This window comes from Stomoxys calcitrans, chromosome 1, assembly GCF_963082655.1.
Source record: "Stomoxys calcitrans chromosome 1, idStoCalc2.1, whole genome shotgun sequence".
Lineage (NCBI taxonomy): Eukaryota > Metazoa > Arthropoda > Insecta > Diptera > Muscidae > Stomoxys > Stomoxys calcitrans.
The window spans coordinates 76,443,346-76,470,916 of record NC_081552.1 but is presented as its reverse complement, the minus strand read 5'-3'; the positions used below and the strand labels follow the sequence as shown (position 1 = coordinate 76,470,916).

General features: G+C 37.6%; 1 protein-coding gene across 1 annotated transcript in view; it reads left to right on the top strand.

Annotated features, from left to right (window-relative positions):
• LOC106086837 (calcium/manganese antiporter SLC30A10) overlaps positions 1 to 27,571 on the top strand; it is an 88,868-nt gene that overhangs the window by 27,642 nt on the left and 33,655 nt on the right. The window lies entirely within an intron of this gene.

Below are 27,571 nucleotides of genomic sequence, written 5' to 3'. Positions count from 1 at the left end.
ACATTCGTGCAGAATTTCATAATTTTAGCTTTAACCATTTGGGGTGAATAATATCCGTCCATCACTCAATCATGCGTGTCTTTTATACATAAAGATCTACTTTTTTGATTGAGTTGTACAAGTATAAGTTACTTATATGGGGTCAATTTTAAGAAAGATCCCAATTAACCAAGTGCACATAATAGATATTTTTATATCCCATCCCACTGTATGGTTCACAGTATCATATCTTTTTGCAGATGTTTGCACCGCTAAGAAGAAAAGACGCAAGACTTACTGCTAAGTGTACCAATCCAGTTAAAATTGCTTTAGGACTCAAATTAACCTGATACGTCTGTATGTCCATGTATTCTTGTAATCATGGAATGAGTCGCAATTTGCTGCATGTCATCAAATGTTGCTTTGGCCCAAGGATGAACGCTGTTTATTTTGAAAAAAAAAAATCGGTGCTGTGTTAGATTTTACTCCACGTTATATATTTTATCAGTTATATGCTTTTATAGGTGCAGTAATCACAATTTGTTTCGATATTTAAAAAATTTTGCCTGAGGAATCTTAATAAGCTCCCATAATTTCGTGCAGAATTTCATAATTTTAGCTTTAACCATTTGGGGTGAATAATATCCGTCCATCACTCAATCATGCGTGTCTTTTATACATAAAGATCTACTTTTTTGATTGAGTTGTACAAGTATAAGTTACTTATATGGGGTCAATTTTAAGAAAGATCCCAATTAACCAAGTGCACATAATAGATATTTTTATATCCCATCCCACTGTATGGTTCACAGTATCATATCTTTTTGCAGATGTTTGCACCGCTAAGAAGAAAAGACGCAAGACTTACTGCTAAGTGTACCAATCCAGTTAAAATTGCTTTAGGACTCAAATTAACCTGATACGTCTGTATGTCCATGTATTCTTGTAATCATGGAATGAGTCGCAATTTGCTGCATGTCATCAAATGTTGCTTTGGCCCAAGGATGAACGCTGTTTATTTTGAAAAAAAAAAAATCGGTGCTGTGTTAGATTTTACTCCACGTTATATATTTTATCAGTTATATGCTTTTATAGGTGCAGTAATCACAATTTGTTTCGATATTTAAAAAATTTTGCCTGAGGAATCTTAATAAGCTCCCATCCATATGATTCATCTGATAAGCGCTTTTATGATAGCAGTTTCACAATTTTGGAGCAATCATACAAATTTCGTCAAAACCAGATCCAATATAGATAAAGGTCCATATACCTCACACATATGTTTAACACTATACTTACCACAAGCCGATATCCAAGTGCATAGAAACATGCTAAGATAATACCCGTTCCTAAAAGTAATTCCACAGGCAGTAACCGATCTATCGCGATATTGCCATATCTTTCCAAAGCGTTTGAAAAAATTATGCATACAAGTCTGTAAAATCTTGCACGAGAACAAACTTTTAACTGATAAATAGTTTGGCTTTCGGTCTCAACAGATCAGTGCCACAGCCCCGTTAGATGTGACAGACAATATACACTCAGAAAAAAGTGGTTCATAGAATTAATTAAAAAACTTATTCAAATTTAGTAAGCCAATTTTAATATAATTTGGTTAAATTTTGCAAAAAAAACAACGAAAAATTGCAAATGTTAAATAAATTTTACACATCTTTAGAAAGTTGCAAATCTTATACATAAAATTAAGTTTGTGTTTGTTTGTATATTTGTTTGTTTATTTGTCGGTTTGTTTGTTTGTTCCGTATAGACTCAAAAACGGCTGAACCGATTACCTTGAAATTTTCACAGATTGTGTAGGTTGGTCTGGAAGGAAACATAGGCTATATAATTTGTTGATATCGAAAGGAGGGCGGACACTCCCCCTTGCCCCAAATGTACTACTCGGGAGTAGAGTACAGAGTACCTTTAGATATCGGGTGGAGGCGGACCCTCCCCCTTACCCCAAAAACGCCACCTATTTCCGAAAGTGGTCCGATGGCCACAATAAGGGCATCCAATGAAAGGTATTGGAGACCAGAAACCGAATATGGTATTAATGGGTGACCCATTATGACAATATGGAACTCAAATGAAAGGTATTTGAGAGTAGAAAACGAAATTGATATTTAGAGCCAAGTGTTTTGGCGTACGCCCTAAAGCACCCCCTAAACTGAACTTCATTTCCGTTGGAAATAAAGAAAGAATTTGATATCTATTTTCAGTGCAAAGTGCTGGTGGCCGCTCCAGCCCAAAAAAAATCCTCCAAACGGTTTATATTTAACGGCCATGACAATTTGGGGCTCAAATTAAAGGGATTTGGAAGTGCAGCACGGATTTGATATCCATATTTGAGTCGAAATATCTTAGATGCCATCCCTCCCCTAATGAGAACATTACCCTAAGGGAGAACATCACCACCAGGAACCGAGAAGGGGTCATTTTTTAAATATCAACGAGTGCTTTCCGATTCAAGTTTAAACTCAATGATAAGGCACCTTTTTTTATAGCCGAGTCCGAACGGCGTCCCCCATTGCGATACCTCTCTGGGGAAAATTTTTTTAATGACCATGCCTGGCACTGTACCCCGCAAATGTCGCCAACATTAAGAGGGGATAAACACCGCTTTTTCCGAAGTTTCGCCAGGATTCGAACGCGTTCAGCGTCATAGATTACAATGGCATGAATTCGATATCAGCATTCAGGGGAAAGTGTCCCCACCCTAAAAATATGTTAGAGAGTTAAAGAAGCTATACTGACCTTCTTCTTGCTTTCTTTCAGTAATAGCCTCGTCTTCTCACGATCTGGATTCCCCCATAGGATTTTCGCAATGTTGCATGAGCATTCGTCGCCCACTCCCTTAACTCGGACTGCGCCAACCCAAAGGCTTCGGGTTAACCAAGTTTATTGATGGCAGTCCTCTGGCCTTTACCACCAAATCGTCTGCCCTTTCATTTTCCCTTATTCCGTTATGGCCCATGTTCACACTCGACGTCCTTGCATTAGCACCACACCACTTCACGCATTCCGTGATCGCCAAGGATCTCCGCCTGCAGGACCGTATTATGGTCAGACAGTCTAAAACAGGCCCACTCTGTCCTCTAGCTTTGATCCATCCGTGTAACATGATCTTCCAGATGGCAATACTAGGGCTCCGTCAATTCAAGTCTGTGCCGATGGCAGCAGTGCCTTGCACTCGACTTCAAGGTTAATCTCAGGTATCCGATCGGAAACCTCTTCCCTATCTTCTAGGTTTCCTATCGTCGCCTTGATTATACAGCGATGGTTTGAGGTGCTCCCATCCTAAATTCATTCTCCCATCGCCTTAAGTCTCATGGCCGCATTGGCTGCCTCACACTTAATCTGTATGTCAATGGGTCGGATAGAATAGTCTCCAGTGCCCTAATGGGCGTGGTCCTCATCGCTCCGCCTATGCCAAGACAACACATTCTCTGAACCTGTTGTATGGTCTTTATGTTGCACTTTTTCTCCATAACGGTCCACAAATCTACTGAGGCGTAAGTAAGTATTGGTCTAATCATGCTCCTGTAAAGCCAGTGGAATATCCTAGGATTCAGGCCCCATTTCAAGCCTTCGGCCCGTCTACATAGTGAGCCTTCTCAGTACGCTCCTGAATGTGACATGACTAAGCATTTGACCTTGTCAGATATGGAAATCGTCTTATTGAGGAAACGTGGTGTGTTAAATTGGCCCAGCTTCGTCTTCCTCGTGAACAGGCATATTTCAGTCTTCTCTGGGTTAACATTGAGACCTCTGGGTCTAGCCCAGTCATATGCCATATGCAAGACCCTTTTGACCCTTCTGCATAGCTCGTTCGGATCCTTACCCCTTAGAATTATAACACCGTAGTAGACGGGTTCAAATCCCTTCTCAGTCAGCATTCGTAATAGGTCATTTATGGTGGTCACCCATAGGAGTGTCGATAAAATGCCCCCCTGTGGCGTGCCCTGTGCCACTTTCTACCATTCAACAAGTAAAATATTCTTTTTGTAGACAACGCTTTTAATAACTTATGATTAAAGTTTCGCTGATTTCAGTTCAACGATCCGTTAAACTGATTCCGATTTTCTTCAAGTTGAATATAAATTTGTAAAAAATTAGTTCATTAAATTTTCTAAATATGAATAGCTTTACGCAATTAAAAAACAAAACACAGGCTTTAACTTAAAATCTTGTTTAAATGGAGTTAGTTTGAAAGATTTTAAACTGAACTAAGCACAAGAAAAAATTTCTAGAAATACCAAGGTTTGCTTAGAGTAATTACGAATTTCTTAAATAAATCGCACGCAATATGCACTTGAACGTTTTTATTCTTAATTGGTAAGTACAATTATTTACATAAAATCTTGAAAACGATTTATTATTTATTTATTAGTTTAGTATTTTTCTCATATGTACGTTTTTGTAGCATTCATGCAATTATATCTCGATTGAAATCTTAAAATGTAAAAAAACTCGATGATTTGGTTTGAGGAGGATTGATATTTATATACTCCTTCTTAAACGAGTCTCATTTACAAAGCATAATCGGCTTGTTTATATTTTGAATTGTAGACAAATTTAGCTATGCTGCGAAAAAAATTCAGTAGTTGGCAATTTTTCTAAAATACATATGTTTGGGGAAAAGGACATACACGTGCAGTTGGATTTCATTTAACAGTTGAAAGGTTGTGTAGAGATTCTTCAAAAACTGCTTATTACGACTACAGCGCAATGATGTATCACCTCGAAGAATATGTCATATTTTTAAAAGATCCTTCGGCACTTTTTAATATGTTTAGTTTAACTATACATTTGTTTTGTGAAATAGTTTTACATTAGACAGCTTTTAATCAAAGATATTAATCATATGGAGCGAAAATCGGATAAAGTACCTATTACGGTTTTTAATTGCAATAAATTTTCGTTTGGGTTAAAATAAAGACCAGTTTATGTTAATGGAAAGAAAATGAAATGATCTTTAAAACTTTAAGAAAATAATGCACATAATATATGTCTTTTAAAGAAATTTTTAGCAGTAGTTTGTTTGTCTAGACCAAATTTTTTAAAGAAGAGTTTTTGTCTACTTAGAATTTGGAAAGGTGAGCTCCATTATCATTGCCATAAGGTTTAAATAGATTTAAAAAAAATAGCTCAATGTAAATTGGTAAATGGAATAAAATGCCTAAAACGTCCTTCTACAGATTGCCAAATATTAATAACTCAAGAGTTTTATACCAGCAATCTTTATACATTTATACATCTATATCATATTCGTTGTTTCAATTTGAGCCCATTCTTTCTACTTTTAATTGCAGATCGTTCTATACGGCAACTATATAAAAAAGTCCGATCTGGATCATATTTAAAAAGTGTATTGAGGACCCTAACAAAAATCTCTGTTCTAAATGTCAGCAAAATCGGATAACAAATGCCCCCATTATCGGCTCAAGACCATATATTGGGAGATCGGTCTATATGGCAGCTATAACCAAATATGGTCTAATCTAGACCATATTCAGTCCGGTTGTCACAATGCATTACACAATCCACTGTTTCCAAAATTCATTGGAATCGGATAATGAATGCGGCTGTTATGAGCTTCAGACCCTGAATCGGGACATCGGTCTATGCGACAAGTATATCCAAATATGGTCGAATTTGGACGAAAGTTGACAAAAATGAGAAGGTGGCCAATATGACTCTCTGTTCCAAATTGCATTAAATCGGACATAATTTGAGACTTCCAGCTCACTTTCAAGCAATAGCATTAATTGCACTTACCTCTAAATTAATTAAAATGGGGTCATTTGTGTGACAGCGAAAAAGTAAAATCTGGCTAAGTTCGGCCGGGCCGAATCTTATATACCCTCCACCATGGATCGCATTTGTCGAGTTCTTTTCCCGGCATCTCTTCTTAGGCAAAAAAGGATATAAGAAAAAATTTGCTCTGCTATTAGAGCGATATCAAGATATGGTCCGATTTGGACCACAATTAAGTTATATGTAGAAGACCTGTGTAAAATGTCAGCCAATTCGAATAAGAATTGCGCCCTTTGGGGGCTCAAGAAGTTAAAAAGGGGATCGAATTATATGGGAGCTGTATCGGGCTGTAGACCGTAATAAACACGTATGTTGATGGTCATGAGAGAATCCGTCGTACAAAATTTCAGGCAAATCGGATAATAATTGCGACCTTAGAGGCTCAAGAAGTCAAAATCCCAGATCGGTTTATATAGCAGCTATATCAGGTTATGAACCAATTTGGACCTTATTTGACGCAGTTGTTGAAAGTAAAAATAAAATACGTCATGCAAAATTTTAGCCAAATCGGATAGGAATTGCGCCCTCTAGAAGCTCAAGAAGTCAAGTCCCCAGATCTGTTTATATGACAGCTATATAAGGTTATGAACCAATTTGAACCATACTTGGCACAGTGTTGGGTATCATAACAAAATACTACATGCAAAAATTCATTCCAATCGGATAAGGATTGCGCACTCTAGAGGCTCAAGAGTCGAGTCCCCAGATCTGTTTATATGGCAGCTATATAAGGTTATGAACCGATTTGAACCACACCTAGCACAGTTGTTGGATATCATAACAAAATACAACGTGCAAAAATTCATTCAAATCGGATAAGAATTGCGCCCTCTAGAGGCCAACCGACCTACACTAACAAGAAGTATTTGTTTTACTTCTTCGGAAGTTAGCGTGCTTTCGACAGACAGACGGACGGACGGACATGGCTAGATCGACATAAAATGTCGCGACGATCAAGAATATATATACTATATGGGGTCTCAGACGAATATTTCGAGTAGTTACAAACAGAATGACGAAATTAGTATACCCCCTATCCTATGGTGGAGGGTATAAAAAGATGTAAGTGCCACAAATACCGTTATCTTTATTTAAATTCACAAAAATTTCTTTCTTTGGCTGATGCATATGGCGGTAAAAAATTTTTTGTGGATTTAAGTAAAGATAACGGTATTTGTGGCACTTACATCTTTTTCGATTTTGGCACTTACATCTTTTTGGCGGTTAGGGGACGATATAGAGTTACGTTTACCGACTTGCCAAAAATACGAACTTTAATATTTCTACACCGTATTATTTATACAAAGGAGCTGGGATACTTATTTGACAAACTGCGGTTTGAGAGATCAAATCGGGGTCTTCTGCTTATACCCATCCGCTACAAATACTTATTCTCAGAATGGCAATTCTTTATCTATTCAGTTCGGCTTTGGAACCCGCTACCCGACAAAACTCATATTAAAGGCAACGCAATGAAAATCAAACGTTCTCTTTTTAAATACTTTATCAGTTCTTCAGCTTTATTTGTAATGTTACTTTTTTTTTTGTTTTTTTATAACAATAACAAGTACAAATCTCAAATATAGATTAAATAAGCAATTGGTTAAAACAATTATAATATCACACACCTTAATATAAGATTATTATAGCTTGGGGTGTGTGATTACAACTTAAATAAATGGGGGCCATTCCAAGGCCCCACCCGAACTTGATCCAAAATATTTATATAAGTTTCAAATTGTTATATCAAGTTCGTAGTCTAATCTTAAATACTTTTGGCACAATATCTATGTTGTACCAATCAGTCAACACGTTCTTTCGGATGGGTTTTGGGGTAAGGCGTCCCCCATCTTTATTTTACCCCAATGTTAATTACCGATTTTGTGTGTTTCGGGTTACCATAAGGGTGTACACAAAATTTCGCTTAACCAATGCATCCATCTCCAAGGTCTGGCCGTTCGCCTTTCGGCAAAGCTCCCATATACAACACAGCTTTTGGTGTTTTCTAATTTTATTTTGTTAAGAAAAAAGAAAATATTTGCAAATATCTCTATGTTACAGAATCTGCCAAACAGGGTTGTACTTGTCGGAACAGGAATATGTTGTAGGGCTTCTGATCCTTCCTTATAAATACATAGATCTACCTTGCGAATATATTGACAATGCGAGTAAAGTATTTTACAAATTATTGACAAAGTGACCAAAGCTCTTTTTAACTAGGCGAACTGAGGAATTTTGGACAAATTCCAAATATTTGTATAGATATTTCCAAAGCAAGTATAGACTTCAATATATCACTTTAAATTCAAGTGCCAACTAGAATATTGAGAAAAATACTGTCTACAAGGGCTTACACTAACTTGTTTGTACTCACTATTCCATCATCATGGCAAACGAGCATGTGAAGTATGTGTACTAATATTCGATTAATGTGCGTGACAAACGTGACTGCAATCACTAATCAATGTCCATGAGTGCAATAATCAATGACATCACAGTACCTCCAATAAAAACACACAAATGCCAGCCTATATAAAATGTGTAATTTTATTCAATGACGTTCGTCTAGGTTTCCTTTAAAACATTACAGCCCCCTCCTAACTAACATTGCACATACTCCTAGCTGGGTTCTAATGTAATTTGCCTAATGTTTTCGCTGAATCAAATTAATTTATAATGCCGGGTACTATGTTCGTTTTTCGTGACATTTCTTCGTGATTACTTTTTTTAGATAATAAATTTTGAAAGACAAAAACTTGCTGATTTCATTCAGTAGGACATTCCCTCATTTCTTATGAAAAAATCTTCATAAAAGTATTATGTTTTCATTGAGATTTTTGTAGTCTTTCAAAAAAGTAACCGCGAAAATGTGTGTTTCAGCCTTAAGTTGTTAAACTGAATTGGTGATGTGATTCAGGAATGTGTGTTTTAATTACATCGCTGTATAAAGCGAAAAAAATGAAAAGCCCCTTTCGAATGCCAATGGCAAATGTCGCGTAGGAAATCATTATCGTCATCATCATTGTCTAAAGATAACACTTTCAATAAATATGTACATCACAAGCATTCTGATCTAATAGGAATACATGTTTGGAATTGTCCAACGCGCAAAGTTGGAAAATCTCAATCGTTTGTAAAATAGTAACATTGCGACTAGCCACAATATTTAGAAAATAAAAGTATTTTTGTTCCTTATGATTCAATATGTAGGCCCAACAATGAATTGACAGATATTTGAATAAATAATGCCGCCAGCTGCATATAAATTAAAAAAAAAAAAAGTAGTCAGCCAACTTTGCATATGCATAAGGCCATACGGCACCGTTCCCTATATATTGCATATGCTAAAATCGTAAGCGGACTTTTCAACTTCAAACAAAAAAAATATATATATTATTATTTTACATATATTGCTTATGCAAAGGCATACATCACTGCGGCTGGCGTTTTCATTAATTTAATTTCATTCTATCGCTTTCGGAACCATTTCAGTCGGTATTCTTGTTAAAAACAAATGTTCATGTTTTCATAAATATTCAACCGTAGTTCTATTATATATAGCCTGACTTAGCCTATATATACATAAAACGTTTTAATAACCATAACTTGGGCACTGTGTAATCCTCAGTACTAGGGACACTGTAATCCTTGATACAATGCTTGCATTGTCGGCTACACATTGTCTCAGTCGCTATTTGGTAAAAAGTATTACAACGCCATACCTGATAGAGTCGATTAGTTCTATTTTATCCTTGGAAAAAGAATGTATGCAAACTTCAATATGGACTGGACGATCTTTTTTTATGTACTTGTAGTTCAGAGAAGGTTGTCAAGCAGAAATTCTTGTGCTTCAAGAAGTAGTAGTAACGAATATTGGCATAATTATCTTCTCAGACAGCCAGGCAACGAGATGGCTAAACAGTTCAAAATTCACCTGCAGCTCTAAATATTCATCGGGTTTTTCTTTGTTATTGAATGCAAAACCGAAAAGGGAGTGGTTATTCTTAATTCGCTATCCCAGAAGAGAGGAGTGGGAGGCGCATGCTGTGTTTGAGTTGGATGAGAGCTGGGCCTCACTAACGGCTGGAGTCAGGGACGAAACTGACCGCCACCATTAACGCCAAGTATGGTTAAAATCGGTGCATAACCTTCTATATATCTCCCATATAAATCGATCTCCCAATTATACTTCTTGGGCCCCTGGATGGCGCAATTCTTAGCTAAAAATTTGCACTATGATTTTTGTTATTACCTCCAACATCAAGCCATGTTTCGCCTGAATCGATCAATAACTTCATATAGCTCCAATGTAAATCGATCCTGGATTTGACTTCAGGAAGCCAAATCGAGAGATAGGTTTATATAGACCGTATGGAAAATTTTAGCCAAATAAACAAGTTTAATTAAACACCTGCCGCTAAATGTAGACGTGGCATAAATCATATAGAGTTTCTGGCCCTCGATAAAGGGTCACTGAGTACGATTGCAGGAGTCATAACCGGACACTGTACGAAAGGCCATATGGCCGCACGCATGAAAGGCCCGCACAACGACTCTGTGGACGATGTCTTAATCAGGATGAGGAGGAGACAGTCGAACATGCCCGAGGCTACAGGAGCATAGTCTTTCCATCCTAGCGAGGCTATTCTTCTCCGATCTCGGCGAACTTGCAGATGTGTCTCTGGGGATTCTCCTCAGTTACATGGATAAGAAGGGTTTGATTCGACGTGGCTCACGATGAGATCTTCAACACGCTGTCATGCATGCGCAGACGGGGAGCCCCAATGTTTGACACTTTGCGAGTGAGTACTTGAGTGAGTGTGGGCTTACACTCCGGGGAAGCACTCACGTGGTGGCGTAATGGACAGGTGCTAGCTCCCCATTCTATTCCTATAATTCCTGTATTTTTTCAAATGTCTTCATCTCCCTGTCTCGCCTTGGGAAGGAGCGGGGGACAGTGTATTTCATTATCATAATTGTTTTCACCATGTCTATTTTTTCTTTTATTTTTTTGCTGGAGTGTCTCAACGGGCCGGGCTGCCCTCACAGTCACACCTTTCGGGATGAGCTGCCCAATCAACCTAAGCCTTGATTTGTTGTTGAAATGTAGATTGGATGCTTTATGGTGAACTAGTAATAAAATTGGGTGTTATTGCTACCTGTTTACACTTCATGAGAGCTGAACCGGGTTCGGTCTGCTGCACTTGTTTTTACTATCCAATACTTTTTATTTGAACCTTATATAGGTAAATAACTTCAGTTTGGGGGTATTTCAGGCGTTGGGCGGCCCCTCACACATTTCGCCCTTCATATGGGTATATGGACCATTCAGTTGAGCCCACTTTTGCCATGATCGGTTAATATGTCCCATTTGGATGGTGTTTTGGTGGTTGGAGCGTTTGTGCTCCACTCTCAAATGCCTTTTCTTTGTGACCAATACTTCATTTCGTTTCATTTATTTAAAATATGAAATCCTAGCACAACAAGACATAATCAATACAGAAGATACAATTTAAAAGCATAAACGTATAAAAATAAAACAAAAAAGTAAAATTAAAGAATGCTGTTAAGTACGCATTACTACTAATATTTTGACAAATCCTTTTTGAGGCGAGATGCGTTGCTAACTATTTGTAATGTTTTGGGGAGGTTGTTTCAAAAGCGAATGGCATTAATCAGAAACTGGTTTTCAGACTTAGTTTTTCTGTAGCGTAACTGGATAATTTTTGTTCCTCGATTGGAGCGAGCGAATTGCAATTTCATATAAAGGTATGACGGTTCGCAAGGGTAGATTATTTTGTGTAGGAATGTAATACACCTAAACTGAGGTAAATTTTCGATACTCATGTTAAAAATTTTATATGAGTATTACGATTACTCTCCCGCCGATTTTTTTGAAAGATATATCTAGCTATCCCATTATACGCTACGGTCAACAATCGTTTATCAGTACGGTTACAGTTGGCAAAAAATTCGCATCCATACAGGAGCACTGGGACCAAATAGGTTTTTGCAAGGAGCATTCGTATATTCAGTGCGGTTGAGTTTTGTGCAGCCTACAGATTTCATACCTTGCCATATGTCTTAGCAATATTTCTTTGAAACTGGTTAGTCCAGTTTAAGCTTTCTTTGAAGATTACACCGAGATTTGTTGCATTCGACACAAACTCAATAACCGAACTATTAATGGCTATGGGGGCAGGCTTTCTGCATTTGCTTTGTTGTGTGACAAAAAAAAATGCATTTTTACTTTGTTGGATTGATTGTAAGATGGTTGCTGCTGGCCCATGTATTTATATATGTTTAACTTGCTGGGCTATCTTGTTTCTTTGTGAGCTGGCATACAATTGAATGTCATCGGCGTAAATGTGAACATCACAGTTGCATAAAATTGATGGTAACTCATTCATATGCATGCTAAACAACAGAGGGTGCAAGATAGACCCCTGTGGCACTCCTCTTTTTACTTTTATTACATTCGAAGTAGATTTTTATTGCGTACAGATTGTGTTCTATTACATAGGTATGTTGATAACAATCGACAAGCAGATTTAGAGAAATTGAATAATTTTCTTAGTTTTTTGAGCAAAATTTTCTGGTTAACTGTAACGAATGCCTTACTGTGATCTACTAAAACTAGATTGCACATCATATTCTCATCTATTTTGCATCTTGAGAACAGTAATACAACTTCTTTGTGCCCTGTATCCAGATTGGCGTTCAGTTAATAGATTATGTCTGGCTATACAATGATTGATCTGTTCGCGTAGAAGTTTCTCCAATACTTTTGACATGCACGGTAAAGTTGAAATTTGTCGAAAATCACTATTATTTTTTGGAAGTGGTGTTATTTTCGAATTTAATTAGGCGTCTGGCTGTTGATTGTTGCTTACAATTCGAGATTTTAAGGGAACACAAACATGTAAAGATTTGCGATATGATCTATTTGATCTTATACATAATCCAAATCATAGACCACGCTCCAATGAATTTCATTTCCTAATGTCCAGAGACTGTGGAAGTCAAATTTCTAGAATTTCTATACACTGTATGAGATTTTTCTCTGTCAGCATCAGATGTCATAAGTGATGAAAATCAAATCATGTTTTGAGAAAGTTGATCACATAGTAATATTTTAGATGTGCAGTTGACAAAAAAAAAGCGTAAGGAAGTGTGTTTCCAGCAGAAGAAAAATGTGTTGGGGTTGATGTATTTACTGAGTAGAGACCCAGTGTATTCATAAGTTCCATAAGTTTTTTCTCCACTAAGAGATTGCTGTTAAAGTCTCCAGCGATGATAACATCATTGTGGCAAACGGAATGTGCTTCAATTACCCGTAAATTATTGAATGGAATATTTCGATTATAATCAGCTCGAAGAATATATATGCAATTTCGCTATCGGTTTCAGACTTGATTTTTACGCTGCACTTTAATTCCTTGCGAACGTATGTATATACTCTATCAGCTCGATCAGGGTGGAACCACGTCTCGGATGCATATACAATATCGATGCTGGAGGAAGTTAATATGTTTCTTAGCTCGTCCCTTTTTTATTGTTAAGGCTTTGTGCATTGATGTGGACTATATACTCTAACCTTGCTGTATAAGCCGTCATTGGAGCAGTGTCCTATATTAGCCATCGATGCAAATAATTGAAAAGCAATGCATGTAAATAGTAGTTGTATGATTTAATGGGATTTTGACATTGGTTGGTGAGATAGAGCTTATTTCAATAATTAATAAAATTTTCTGGTCAAGTACGAATTCTATATAATTTATGTAAAGCTTGAATAATCTTAGGAAATTAATTTTTGTTGGCGCTGAATGAATTAAAGTTGTTCAATATTGTTTTCCAAGGTTCAAATATTTGGTTCATCTGGCACACGAAAATATTGGTAGAGTTGATTAAGGGAATCCACGCGTGTTCCTGCCATAGTCGGTAAATATTTGGCGGTTGTTTTGGGGGTGGGACGGTCCGCAAAATATTTGCCCTCAAATTACGTTTTTATACCCACCACCGAAGGATGGGGGTATATTCAATTTGCAAACGGAAGTTTGCAATTCATCGAAATATCCCTTTCCGAACCTATAAAGTATAAATATAATCGATCAGCGCAAAAATCTAAGACTATCTAGATATGTCCGTCCGTCTGTTTGTCTGTCTGTTGAAATCACACTACAGTCTTCAAAAAGAGAGATATTGAGCTGAAACTTTGCACATATTCTTTTTTTGACCATAAGCAGGTTAAGTTCGAACATGGGCTATATCCGCCGATTTAGGGTCTTAGTTATGGGCCCATAAAAACCACATTTATTATCCGATTTTGCTGAAATTTGGGATTGTGGGTTGTGTTATGCCCTTCGACATTCTTCGTCAATTTGGCCCAGATCGGTTTAGATTTGGATATAGCTGCCATATAGACCGATCCTCCGATAAGGGGTCTTAGGCCCATAAAAGCCACATTTATTATTCGATTTTGCTGAAATTTGGGACAGTGAGGTGTCTTAGGCCCTTCAACATCCTTCCATCCTTCAGATCGGTGCAGATTTGGATATAGCTGACATATAGACCGATCCTACGATTTAGGGTCTTAGGCCCATAAAGGCTACATTTATTGTCCGATTTTGCTGAGATATGCTGGTTAAGTTCTTGAACGGGCCAAATCGGACCATATTTGGATATAGCTGCTATATAGACCGATTTTCAAAAAAAGGGTCTAATGTCCATAAAAACTTTATTTTTCATGCGATTTTGCTGAAATGTGAAACAGTGAGTAGTTAAAGGCTTCCCGACAACTGACCCAAATATGGTTCAGATCGGACTATATTTAGATATAGCTACCATTTAACCGATCTCCCGATAAAGGGTCTAAAGACCATAAAAGCATTATTTATTACCCAATTTTGCTGAAAACATCGACATCTGACCTAAATATGGATTAGATCGGTCCATATTTAGATATAGCTCCAATATGGACCGATCTGCCGATAAAGGGTCTGAAGCCCATAAAAGCTTTATTTATTACCCGATTTCGCTGAAATTTAAAACAGTGGGTTATTTTAAGCCTCCCAATATTCGACCTAAATATGGTACAGATCGGACTATATTTAGATATAGCTGTCATATAGACCGATCTGCCGATAAAGGGTCTGAAGACCATAAAAGCTTTATTTATTACCCGACTTCGCTGGAATTTAAAACAGTCGGTTATTTTAAGCCTCTCAATATCCGGCCTAAATATAGATATAGTTGTCATATAGACCGATCTGTCGATAAAGGGTCTGAAGCCCATAAAAGCTTTATTTTTTAACCGATTTCGCTAAAATTTGAAACAGTGAGTTATTTTTAGGCTCCTGACACCCGACCTAAATATGGTTCAGATCGGAATATATTCAGATATAGCTGCTATATAGACCTATCTGCCGATAAGGGGTCTAAAGCCGATAAGGGGTCTGAAGCCAAAAAAAGCTTTTTTTATAACCCGATTGCGTTGAAATTTTAAGCAGTGAGTAGGTTAAGACCTCCCAACATCCGATGTAAATATGGTACAGATCGGACGATATTTAGATATAGCTGTCATATAGACCGATCTGTCGATAAAGGGTCTGAAGCCCATAAAAGCTTTATTTTTTAACCGATTTCGCTAAAATTTGAAACAGTGAGTTATTTTTAGGCTCCTGACATCCGACCTAAATATAGTTCAGATCGGACTATATTTCGCTGAAATTTGAAACAGTGTGTAGTTAAAGGCTTCCCGACAACTATGGTTCTGATCGGGCTATATTTAGATATAGCTGCCATATATACCGATCTGCAGATAAAGAGACTGAAGCCCATAAAAGCTTTAGTTTTTACCCGATTTCGCTGAAATTTGAAACAGTGCGTTTTCCTGAGCCTCACAATATCCGACCTTAATATGGATATATCTGCCAAAAAGACCAATATTTTGCTCTACAAAATTTAATAGTGATATATATATTAGACCACATAATGTCTGTGCCAAATTTAGGTGCTTAAGTTATCCAATTTTCACCGGATTGTGACGGAATGGGGTTTACATATATACCCGAGGTGGTGGGTATCCAAAGTTCGGCCCGGCTGAACTTAATGCCTTTTTACTTGTTTTTCTTTAATTTGATATCAACTGGCTACATCATAAGGCCTACATTAACTTGTTTACTACTGGCCTTTTGCATTATTAAAATAAGCGGAAATGCAACTATGATAGGTGTATTTCGATATTGAAATCTTCTTATTATCCACTAGCACCCATAATCGCCCGTGTAAATATTTAGCACGGATTATATTGCTGCTCGCATTGGGTATATAGGGGGTCAAGAAAAACAAAATTAAAAATGAAATTGAGCCCCTTTCTCGGAAATAGCTCTTGAATCCCTCACACAGTGTAGACACGCAAGGGGTATTATGACCATAATTAAGTCTTGTGAAATATGATGATGATATCTAGTTTCATCTGCTATATAACATCAATTAACCAGACACCTTTCTTGCCATCAGACAATAGCTTATAAATTTTCTCTTCAACAAAAAAATACATACGCAATTTCTTATGTTAATTACCAATCGAAAAAAACCAACTCAAATTGAATCGTTTTAATCAAACTTTTCCTTGTGTATGTCGGTGTTTGGCAAATTAAAACACCATATGCGGGATGATTTGCATGACCATTTAGCAAGTCTCCGTCCAATTGGAGATCATCACCGTGATATTTGTCAGATTTTTTTATTTATCTTTTGGTGACGAAAACTGTGTCGCAGATGCCCAGCCGCCTTTGGGGTTTCTTTCCATGTACGGTTATTTTGGGCGTAATCCAAAAATACACAAATCAATATTTGAATTTGTAGTTATGGGTCTACAATGTGATAATGATTGACGACTTTTATTTTCCTAGCTTACAATCCAGCTCTAGTTTGTTCTTATTTATACACTGTGAAAAATGAATTGTGAATAGTAATAGACAAGCACTCACCACTCATGTATGTGGCCCGCAACTGAAAACAAATGATTTTTAAACTTTTGAGCCTTCTCGATACAACATCTGCGACAGTCAGAAATACGTTTAGTATCGGGTAATCTTCACGATACACCCATTCCTAGCTTCCTAAGGTCTACCCCAAAGCCCATAGAGTCATCTTTGTTATTTTGGAATATTTTGGTTTCAGTCGCCTCTGTCCGGTAACGAGGTACAATATTTTTATTAATAATTGACATAGACTTTAGAGACCGTTTAGTCTACTCGCCTGGGAAACCGAACATTGTGTTGAGAATACACAGTGAACGTACCCGCTACTTGACCAAAGAGAAAACTATCAACTTGAAGGCAATAGCAGCAACTTGTCTTGCCACAATGACTAGAGACATTAGGTTAGGTTAGGTTGAAAAGACGGTGCGAATTCTTATCCACCCTATTCCACCCTATGGACATAACCCTATACCACACTGAAAAAGAAGTTGGCCCTAAATTTAAGATGTGTCCTGGAACGTTGGATTTTAGCAATGAAAAAAGCCAAAGAACCTTAACTTTAAAATAAAGATGCTAACTTCAAATTTAATATCCTATTTACTAGCGGACGTGACCATCCGTTTTAAATTTTGATCATTGATTGATACTTATTTTACTTCATAAATGACTGTCCAATTATTATTTTTTGATATTTTTTAATTTAGCATATTAAACTGAATGAAAAATTAACATTTAAATACGCTCCTATTTGTAAGGCTATTTTGCGTCTTTAACTACGGCCACTGTTGTCTTGCACCAAGGTCAATTTCCCAACTTTCAACGATATTTGACCTTCATTTAAAATTATTGTCCTTAATAAAATAATAAGGATTTTTTAACCTACCATTTAAAATAAGAAATCCTTAATGTGAAGGAAAATATTTTTCATCAAAGGATATGTTTCCTTAAAAAGTTGGAAAATTGATCAACTTTAAATTAAATTTGCTAATCGTTGGCTCGAATCTTTAAAATTAGGACAAACATTCTTTCAGTGCTGTAATCGGCTTAATCGAAAAATATCCCCGAAGAGACCTTTGTCACGAACGCCGTGCACCTCGCAATATCCTAAATCGTTTTCCTTTCTATGCCCTTATGCTGGTTAAAGTCTGCTATCGTATTCGCAGCCAAGTGCCGGAGTCTGTTGGCTGCGATAGCCTGGCATTGACATGGGTAATGTTCCAACGTTTCATATTTTTCATCACTTCTTGTACCTAGTTTGCATAAGTGCATCTGTGATCCTGTGACCCGTAATGATACCGAAAGCCATACTGACTTTCTTCCTGCTTCCCCTTAGTAATAGCATCGGCCGTTTCACTGCTCCTCAGTGCCATATCGCATTCGTTGTCCACGCCCTTTGTGTCGCTCCAAAGTGTTGCCATCCTCAGAGAAAGTGTTTATATCCTCCGTCTTATACTTCAAGACTGCTCCTGAAGTGTGCTTTTTGGGAGTGGATGATGGTTTCATCGTCGGCTCTCTGTTCGTTAGGCTAGGCGTTAATATCTTTGCCTATCCCAGTCTTCCGAATTTTGAAAAAGTCGGCGATGGTTCCATCCTCGGGTGCCTGTTTGTTAGGCCGTATTGAGCCTCCTACCACTGCACTGCCTGATGTCTCAATATGATAATATTTGCCTACACTAGGTTTCCCAATCTTGAAAAAGACAGCCTTGGCGCCGCGGAACACCGTGCCTTTAGTGTTAGTCAAACTTGTCAGGGAGACTTGATCAATGTCCACCACAAGGAGAGTTCCTTCCTCGTTCTCCTCCCTGTGCAAATTTTCCTATTTCCTACCATGCGTTCCGTGAGGAATTTCCTGTCCCATCTTTTGATGAAGACCATCGTGTTTGTGAGCTGGGTGATAAGTATCTTTCTCACCAGGTCGAGGTTTGCGCCCTCCCAGGGAGTGTCAATACTTCCAACGGGGTTTTTTACGGTATCAATACATTCTCCTGACGCAAAGCGCAGCATCATATTTTGTATGGGTGAACCCTCTTCAGAGTTCCACTCACGTTCCAAAATCCGCTCGATAAACAGATCTTCCACTTGGAGCCAATGATCTGGTGGCATCCTACCGGATGGACTTCTGATATCAATGACTGTATACATCAGCTCGTTTCTGTTGTGCTTCCATGCCACTCTGGCGCTAGAGGGCGGCTCCTTATCTTTTTCATCGAGCCTTATCTTTTTTACCTGTCCTTCATGATGGCCGCGGCCTCCTTTTGAAAGTCACATTCCTCCTTCATGAACTCAGGGGCAGTGTGCGATGCTTCGTCCTTTTTCCGACTTTGTCTCCTTCCGCACGACGCTGTCTGGAGTCTCCATTGAGGTAGGGCTGACTTGGTCCTCCCAGAGTACGGGGTGCTCTTTGTTAGCATCTTAGCAGTGTTATTCTTTTCGGGGAATCTGATTCTCTTCCATTATAGTTAAGACAACTGTGGTATATAGCAAATGCGTGGTGGGCGATTGAAACCGCCAACTTCAGCTGTTGTTCATAACAAGATTTTTCTTTTTAGCCCAAATTTTGGATTTGAAGTTCAATTTTCTGTGTATTAAAACACCCAGTTATTATTCACTTTCTGTAAATGGATAACATTCCCTCCTCACAAGGTAACAGGTGCATAAAAAATACCTGTATAAGACGGATTAATGTTTTGACCTCTTTCGGCCACCCGCTCCGCCGTCGCACGTAGAGCTGCCAGATATACACCTATAAGAGAATCTTCCCTAATCGCGATAATCTCTTCATCAAAGAAACTTTACACAACTTTTTTCCTGAACCAATAATATATGTTTTATAAATGGCTGTATTCCAAAGAAGTGGTGACAGTCTCTGAGGAGTCCCTCTACTGATCCACAGATCTACTATCTACAGATCGGAATCCTATTGTAATACGTTTTTAGTAAGTAAGCCATTAAAAAAACTTTCCTATGATAGTATCGTCGGTTTCACTTTAAAAGAGCACACTCAATGTCGCGAAATACCACCAATTAAATATTCCTTGCCCAGAAGAGTGCCTTGACAAATATTTCATTTCCCATACATTTTTTTGTTTCGTAAAATTTTTGACGAAAATCAACTTGAGTAATTTGAACAATATATTGTCCAGCTTTATATCCAAATTTTTCCAGTTTTAATTTTAAATATAAATGCAAAAATGATTTGTTTTGGTTATTTGGTTACAATTTTCAGCAAAACCTAACTTAACCTCTCGGTGTACCTGAAAATATTTTGTGATTCGAAATAAATAAACTTTGAATATATTTTATTCTTTCTTCATTCTTGTTGTTGATGCAGGCCTTATAGCATACAAGGGCTCGCTCGTTTCCCATAACCGATAAGAAATGGTTGTCAGTGTGCATTGGTTTGTGAGGGTGTATGAGGTGGGGGATCTGTGTCAAGTTCAAAGTATCCAAAATCAATTACGACGTTATTCGAACGATTTAAAATACAAACACCGGCAGTTAAGCAGTAGCAATGATGACAATGACCCTCAAACGATTGATTTTGTTTCTGTGGAATGTCATTTAGCCGAAAGTTATGGTTGACGTTCTGCTGGTCAAATAAATGCTAATGACGCGAATAATTCATTTTCACAAAAAACGAATGTGGTATGTTCTTTAAAAGTCAAGATATCATTGAAATAACAATAGCTGGTAGTATTTATGAGTTATGTATGTTAATTGAAATTATGAGGGAAAAATTAAGCCCTTACGAGATTATTTTATATTAAAACCTGGCCCCTCAGCTTAGATGGGGTAAAGATGCGCCGGCTCTAAGAATTGAATGAAAGAGAACGGGTTTGAATGGCCAAGTGACTTCGAAAAAGCCTTCAAGATTCAGTTTTGCCGTTTGTTCTACATATGGTCTGTTGATGTGAAGGGTGGCGGAGATTCCACACGTGTTGAAAATGGGTCCATAATTTTGCCGCCGGATCCATTTGTTATACCCACCGTGGCAGGTATAATAATTTTGTCAATTCATTTCACACGTCGCGATGTAAATTTTTTGTCTCAAAAAAAAAACTACCGTGAGATTAAGACAACCTTAGGCATAAGTGGGACCAGCATACATTCCATATTGCATGAACATTTGACCGTCAACAAAATTTTTTCGCTTTGGATCCCACACAATTTGTCAATGGCTCAAAAAAAGGTTCGTGTCGATTGGTCGAAATAAATGCTCAAAAATACGATTGCAATGCATCGCAACACGTCTATGAAATCGTGACAGGTGATGAATCGCGGAATTACGCGTACGAGCCCGAAAGTAAACAGCAGTCGACTGTATGGATGTTTCAAGATGAGCCAAGTCCAACAAAAGCTGCACGAAGCTCTTCCAAACAAATGATAGCCTGTTTTTTCGTAAAAACTGGACATTTTGCAATCGTACCACTAGAATAACGTAGAGCAGTCAATTCTGAGTGGTACACAACCATTTGTTTGCCAGTTCTCTTCCAAGAAATCAGGGAAACCAACCACCTAAGACGAATCACTCTTCACCATGACAAAGCGAGAACTCATACAACGGCTCAAACAACTGCATTTATGAGCACTCAAAACATCGATTTCATGAGTCATCCGCCGCATAGTCCTGACTTGGCACCGAATGACTTCTTTTATACCCGTACGTAAAAATTAAATGAGAGGTCAGATGCAGAAAAACGCATCTGAAGAACCGGTTGATGCGTTCAGAATGCATGTTTTGGACATACCTCAATCAGAGTGGCGAAAGAGTTTCGACAATTGGTTCAAACGCATGCAAAAGTGTATAGATCTTAATAGGGAATAGTTTGGATGATTTTCAATGATTAATATTTTGTTTTTGTTCTCTAATCCCGAAATATTAAAGACAACCGACCATGGGAATATGGGACTCAAATAAAAGGTATTTAGGAGTAGAGCAAAAAATGTATACCCACTTACGGGACCAAGTTCCTGGGGGTCCATACCTTCCCCAAAACGACCCCCAAAGGTCTTATTTACTGACCATGGCAATATGGGGCTCATATATAGAAGACACTTAAGATCAGAATAGGAGTCTGATATTAAATGTGGGACCAAGTGGTTGGGAGGGCCATTTGGAGCCAATTGTTTGGAGAACGCCTCATCCCATAAACCTCCCTTAAACCAATGGCAATATGGGGTTCAAATAGATGATATTTGAGAGTAGAGCACAAAGAATATATTTTTCAGGACTAAGTGTTTGGTCCTGGGGCTCGAATGAAAGGTATTAGGGAGTAGAGTACGAAATTCATACCGACTTTCGGTACCACGTTTCTGGGGGTCCACACCACCCCCTAAACCCACCAACCACCACCCTGGGGAACTTTCCACTTCCAAAATCCCCATGAGAATATCGGGCTCGAATAAAGCCTTTTAAGAATGGAGTACATCTAACATCCAAATTTAATTGACCATAAACCCTCCAAGCGAATTCATGGACCAATAACGATCACATGAGGTTTAGATAAAGGCATTTATGTTGTTATACTGTTAGTCAAGCGAAATACGGATATTATTTTTTCACAAAAAGCTCTTTAATTGTCAAAAATAAATATGACACAGGAAAATGAGATTGTATAAAAGTCATCACCCTAATGATCACACTAACATCAAGTACGATCACATTCAAATTAAGTGTTTCCAAGGCGTAAATCATGTATTGTATTACTAATAAATTTCCCAAGAACATTCCACTAAGGAACAGGGGATACTTCTTTCATATCAATGAGTGCAGTTCGCTTCAAGTTTAAGCTCAATGATAAGGGGACTCCTTTTTATGTTTAGTCCGCACGGCGTGCCGCATTAGTAAGGGGATAACCACCGCTTAGAATTTTTCTGATGTTCACGCTTAGATTGGAACCCATAGGCGGACATGCTAACCAGTGAGCCACGGTGACCTCCATGTAGTGGATAGCTCAATTTATTTCACGTATTGAATTTTCGATCCAATCGAATAAAAATAAAGTCTTCAAAGGGCTCAAGACGGCAAATTAGAATAGGGGTCTTATTGTGCCGAATTTGATGTAGGCGTTAGAGATCAAAAATGTACTTTAACTACTAAATTTTATTCGAATTAGATAAAATGAAAAACTGTCATGGATCCAAAAAGTCAAATTGGAAAATTTGTGCATTTTGGTGGTATCTCTACTTAAGATCTACCTAAAGTGTATCAGATGTAGGTTTTGAAGGACATTTTTCAGCCTATTGGGATAAATGGAGGCTTCTAGAGGTATTTTACGTAACAAATTACAGCCAAATCATATAAAATGTAAGGTACCAGAAGTCAAATCAAAAGATTGGTTTATACGGATCTGGACCTTACTTTTAATGGGTTTTGAATGTCCCGGAGAATTGGGTTTATATGACGGTGGAAGAGGGGATTACCAATGCATCACAAGATTACCAATGCATCACGAGATTCTCTGCGTTTAGTTTTCACCCCTCATTTGGGCCCAAAATTGTTATGGTTGGAAAATATGCCTGGTTTGGAGGCTATTTTGAGGGAGGGGCGCCCCCAGACACAAAAATAAATATAAGATTTGTACTCTACTTCCAAATACCTTTTTATTTGAGTCCAGTCCCATATTGCGTTGATCGGACTTTGTATCCATTTTGGGCGGGTTTTGGGGTGGAGAAGTCCCTTAAGATACCCCACCGCAAATTTTTATGACAAATTTGTGGTGAGTCCAAACAAAAATTCACTTACATTGCCCTATCCATCTCAGAAATCTGGCGTTTATGAAAATTATGGTAAAGGGGTGGGTCCTCATCCTTCCTATTTTCACCACAGGACCATTCTACACAACTGTGAAAATTTCAAGACTATCTGTTCAGACGTTTTTGAGTCTATGCGGCACACATTAACAAACAAATTGACTTTTAACCCTACACCACTTCTGTGGTACAGCGTGTCATAACTTAGTGAATTTGTTTGTAACACCAAGAAGTAAGAGAGCTAGACTCATTGATAAGTATACCGATCGACTCAACATCACAGTCTGATTCGATTTAGCTAGGTCCGTTATCAGACCGTCTGTCTGTCGGTCCATGTAAATTTGTGAACAAAGTACATATCGCAATTTTCATCCGATTGCTTTTAAATTTGGCACAGACCTTTTTTTTGTCGAGAGGCAAAGCCTATTGAAATTTGAAAAAATCAGTTCAGCTTTGGATATAGCTCGCATATATGTATATGTTCGTCCGATTTGGACAAATACTGCAGTAACATCATTATTTGTGAAGCGATTCTCACGAAATTTGGCACAAGAGAGTCTTTTATGAGTCTCGATATCTCTGGTAATTTTGTAGAAATCGATTTAGATTTAGATATAGCTGCCATACATATGTATCGCCCGATTTTCACTTCTAGAGCACCTGCAACCACATTTACATACACATTTACAACAAAACGTGTGGATTTTGGTCGAAATCGGTACATATTGCGATATAGTTCCCATATATATGTTCATCCGATTTGGACTAATATTGCAATAATGTGGACATTTGGTAACCGATTCGCATTCAATTTGGGACAAGGGATTTTCTTTCAGATTCAGATATAGCTCCCATATTGATATATGAATCAACCGATTTTAACTTTTAGAACCTTTGTCTGCGTATTTCTTCACAGATTTTCTTTAATTTTTTCTTTAATTTTAACGATTTTAAGTATGTGAGCTGATTTTGGTTTAAATCTGTTCAAATTTAGATATAGCTTCCATACGCATTTTCCTCCGATTTTGACTCCTACTGCAATAATTTGGTCATTTGTTAACCGACCCTTACAAAATTTGGCACCAAGGTTTCCCTTATGGTTCTACAGATTACTGGCAAATTTCATAAAAAATCTGTTCAGATTCAGATATAGCTCCCATATATATGTATATCCCGATTTTCACTTTTAGGACCTTTGCTAACGTATTTATCAACCGATCCTCTCAAAGTTTTTCACAACAATTTCCTCTAAGTCCGGATTTTGGGTGAAATTTGAAATTTAGGCAAGTTTTAGTTTCGACGACTAAGCCTGCATACCCAATGTGGTGAAGGGTATCAAAAGGTAGGGTTAAGCCCATCCTTACTTGTTATGTATTTATAAGAGATTCTATAATATGTGTATGCGGAAAAATTACTACCCAATATGCATAACTTGATGATTTCTCATATAGGAAGAATTAAAAGAAGTGAAAATCAGTCCGTCATTGAAAGAATTTTAATATCTTTATGAAATTTGATATATGTTGAGAAGAGATGTTTGTTAGATGGTGTTCAAAATTTCAGGCAAAAGGGGCTCAAATCTTTTTCTCCGAAAACATGAAATGAAAAAAATATTTCCATTTTCGTTTTCATATGAAAACATGCTGACAAAATGCCATTTTGGTTTTTGTTTTTACCCAAAACAGGAATATTATATGTTATGAGAACGTAAAAAAACTTTTCCGTTTTTGGTTTTCATAGAAAGAAAATTGAGCGCAAGGCCTGGAGTCTATTAATTAGCCCTCAGAGTTTGTCCTCCTCCTACCAATATTGGCTAGTGCTGCGAAATGTCTGTTTTGGTCTGATTTCCAAACTACATACTTCATTGGTTAAAATGAGCTTTACAAGCCCTATGAAATACATGATTTCCTGTATCAAATATCTATTACTAAGCAAAAGATTCAAAACAGCCCGAACAAAATGTTGTAGGACCGAGGTGAACTTTGAAGGTCCACCGATGTGCCCCCTGGCCCTCTGGGGCGCTGATCTGATTAACATATCAGCTATAGTCATTTGAAAACTTGTGAACATAAGTATATATATCCGTTCAAAAAGGCAGATCTTTTCCACTTACGAAGCGACTGAGGAGCTAGCTAGGAATAATTCGCTAAAAGTCGTGGATCGTGCTACCGAAAAAGCAAACCTCCCTCTGTTCAACTTCTTCGTATAGTGTTCGATTTCCACGCAGCGCGCTTGAATGAGAAGTAGGCTAATGCAAATACAGTACAGACTGTTCTTTTTCCTGGGGTTAAAGAAGCATGACCTTGGACTGCTGATAGCAAGTAGTTGACTGATGCAAACAAGCTCAGTTCCCCCATTCCAAGGATGCGTGAAATTATTTCACTTGTGAGGTCCACAACTCTAAAAAAAAAGAAAAAAGCGTGTTGCCAATGTAATCTGCTAATTTACTTTACAAATATGTGAAATGTCAATAACTACACTGGTCAACAAATTAAAAAAGAAAATCGCTTTTTCCTATGATGTTTAAGTGTTTCTATCCCGAATTGGCGAGTAATTTCCAATTCCGGTAACAGTTTTTCTCCAACAGCTTTTGTTGTCCATAGCTTAAGACTTTAGTATTTTTTAATTGCTAAAAAATATTTTATTGTTGTTTTTCTATATCAATTCGTATTTCATTACTCTAAAATAGAATAACGTCATCAGAACAAGCCATGGGTGATTCCTCCTATTATAAGTCAGAAATGCGTGGTATGTATCAAAATGTACGTAGCACCCACGATTTGGCGATTTGATTTGCAAAAAATTTTTTGCCTAGTATTTTTGTGTGGAAAATAGTCGACCAAGGTGGCGTATAACGTATAGCATTTGTGGGCATAATTAACAAATAATTATCATACGTACCCATATTCAAAACATTTAATAAAGAAATTATTTTGTTTGCTACTGCTACAATACACTATGGGCCCAATGAGGGATTTTAGAGGCAACAAATCACAGGAAGCAGCTAGGACTCTTACATTTTGCACAATCGTCTTTGGGGGCATCATGACGACGCTGACAAAATATGATGTCAATATTATCTATGCCACGCCTACTTTAAGAAATTCAAGAAATCAATCCAAATTGATTTCTTGAGCTCCTACCGGCGGCAATTATTATCCAATTTTGGTAAAATTTCACATACTGACCTCTTCTGTGGCGAACAGCGTTCACGTTAAATATGGTTAAAATCGGTCCACAACCTGATATAGCTTCCATATAAACAGATCTTCCGATTATATTTTTTGAGCCCCTAAATGATTTTGCACGATAATCTTATCTTATATATAAAAACCAATTTATGTTTGTTTGTAGGTTTGGTTGTTTGTGTGTTCCTTATAGACTCAGAAACGGCTGAACCGATTTTCTTGAAACTTTCACTGATGGTGCATAATGATCCCGTGGTGAAAATAGGGTACTACATTTTTTGTTATCTGACGGGGGAGCGGACCCTCCTCTTTACCCTAATTTTCAGAAATTTCAGATTTCGGAGATGGGTCGAGCGATTTAAGCGAAATTTTGTGTGTTCTCTTACAGTCACCTACAAACAAAAATTTGGTATCCAAATTTCGGATGGGGTACCTAGGGGGGACGTCCCACCCCCAATCACGACAATATGGGACTCAAATGAAGGTATTTAAGATTAGAAAACGTATCTGATATCTAATTGTCGGACCAAGTGTTTGGGAGACCTCCCCAACCCCCAATACACACCTAAATAGGACATATTTACCGATCATGGCAATATGGGACTCAAATAAAGATTTTGGCGAATAAAATACGAATCTGATATCCAAATTTGGGACAATGTTTCTGAGGGTCCAAAACACCCCCCCAAACAGGACTTATTTACTGACCATGGCAATATGGGGCTTAAATGAAAGGTATTTGAGTGTAGAATACGAATCTGCTATCCAGATGCTTAAGGGCCAGCCCATCCCCGAGAACATCCCCCAAAGAAGACAAATTTACGATCATAGCAATATGGGGCT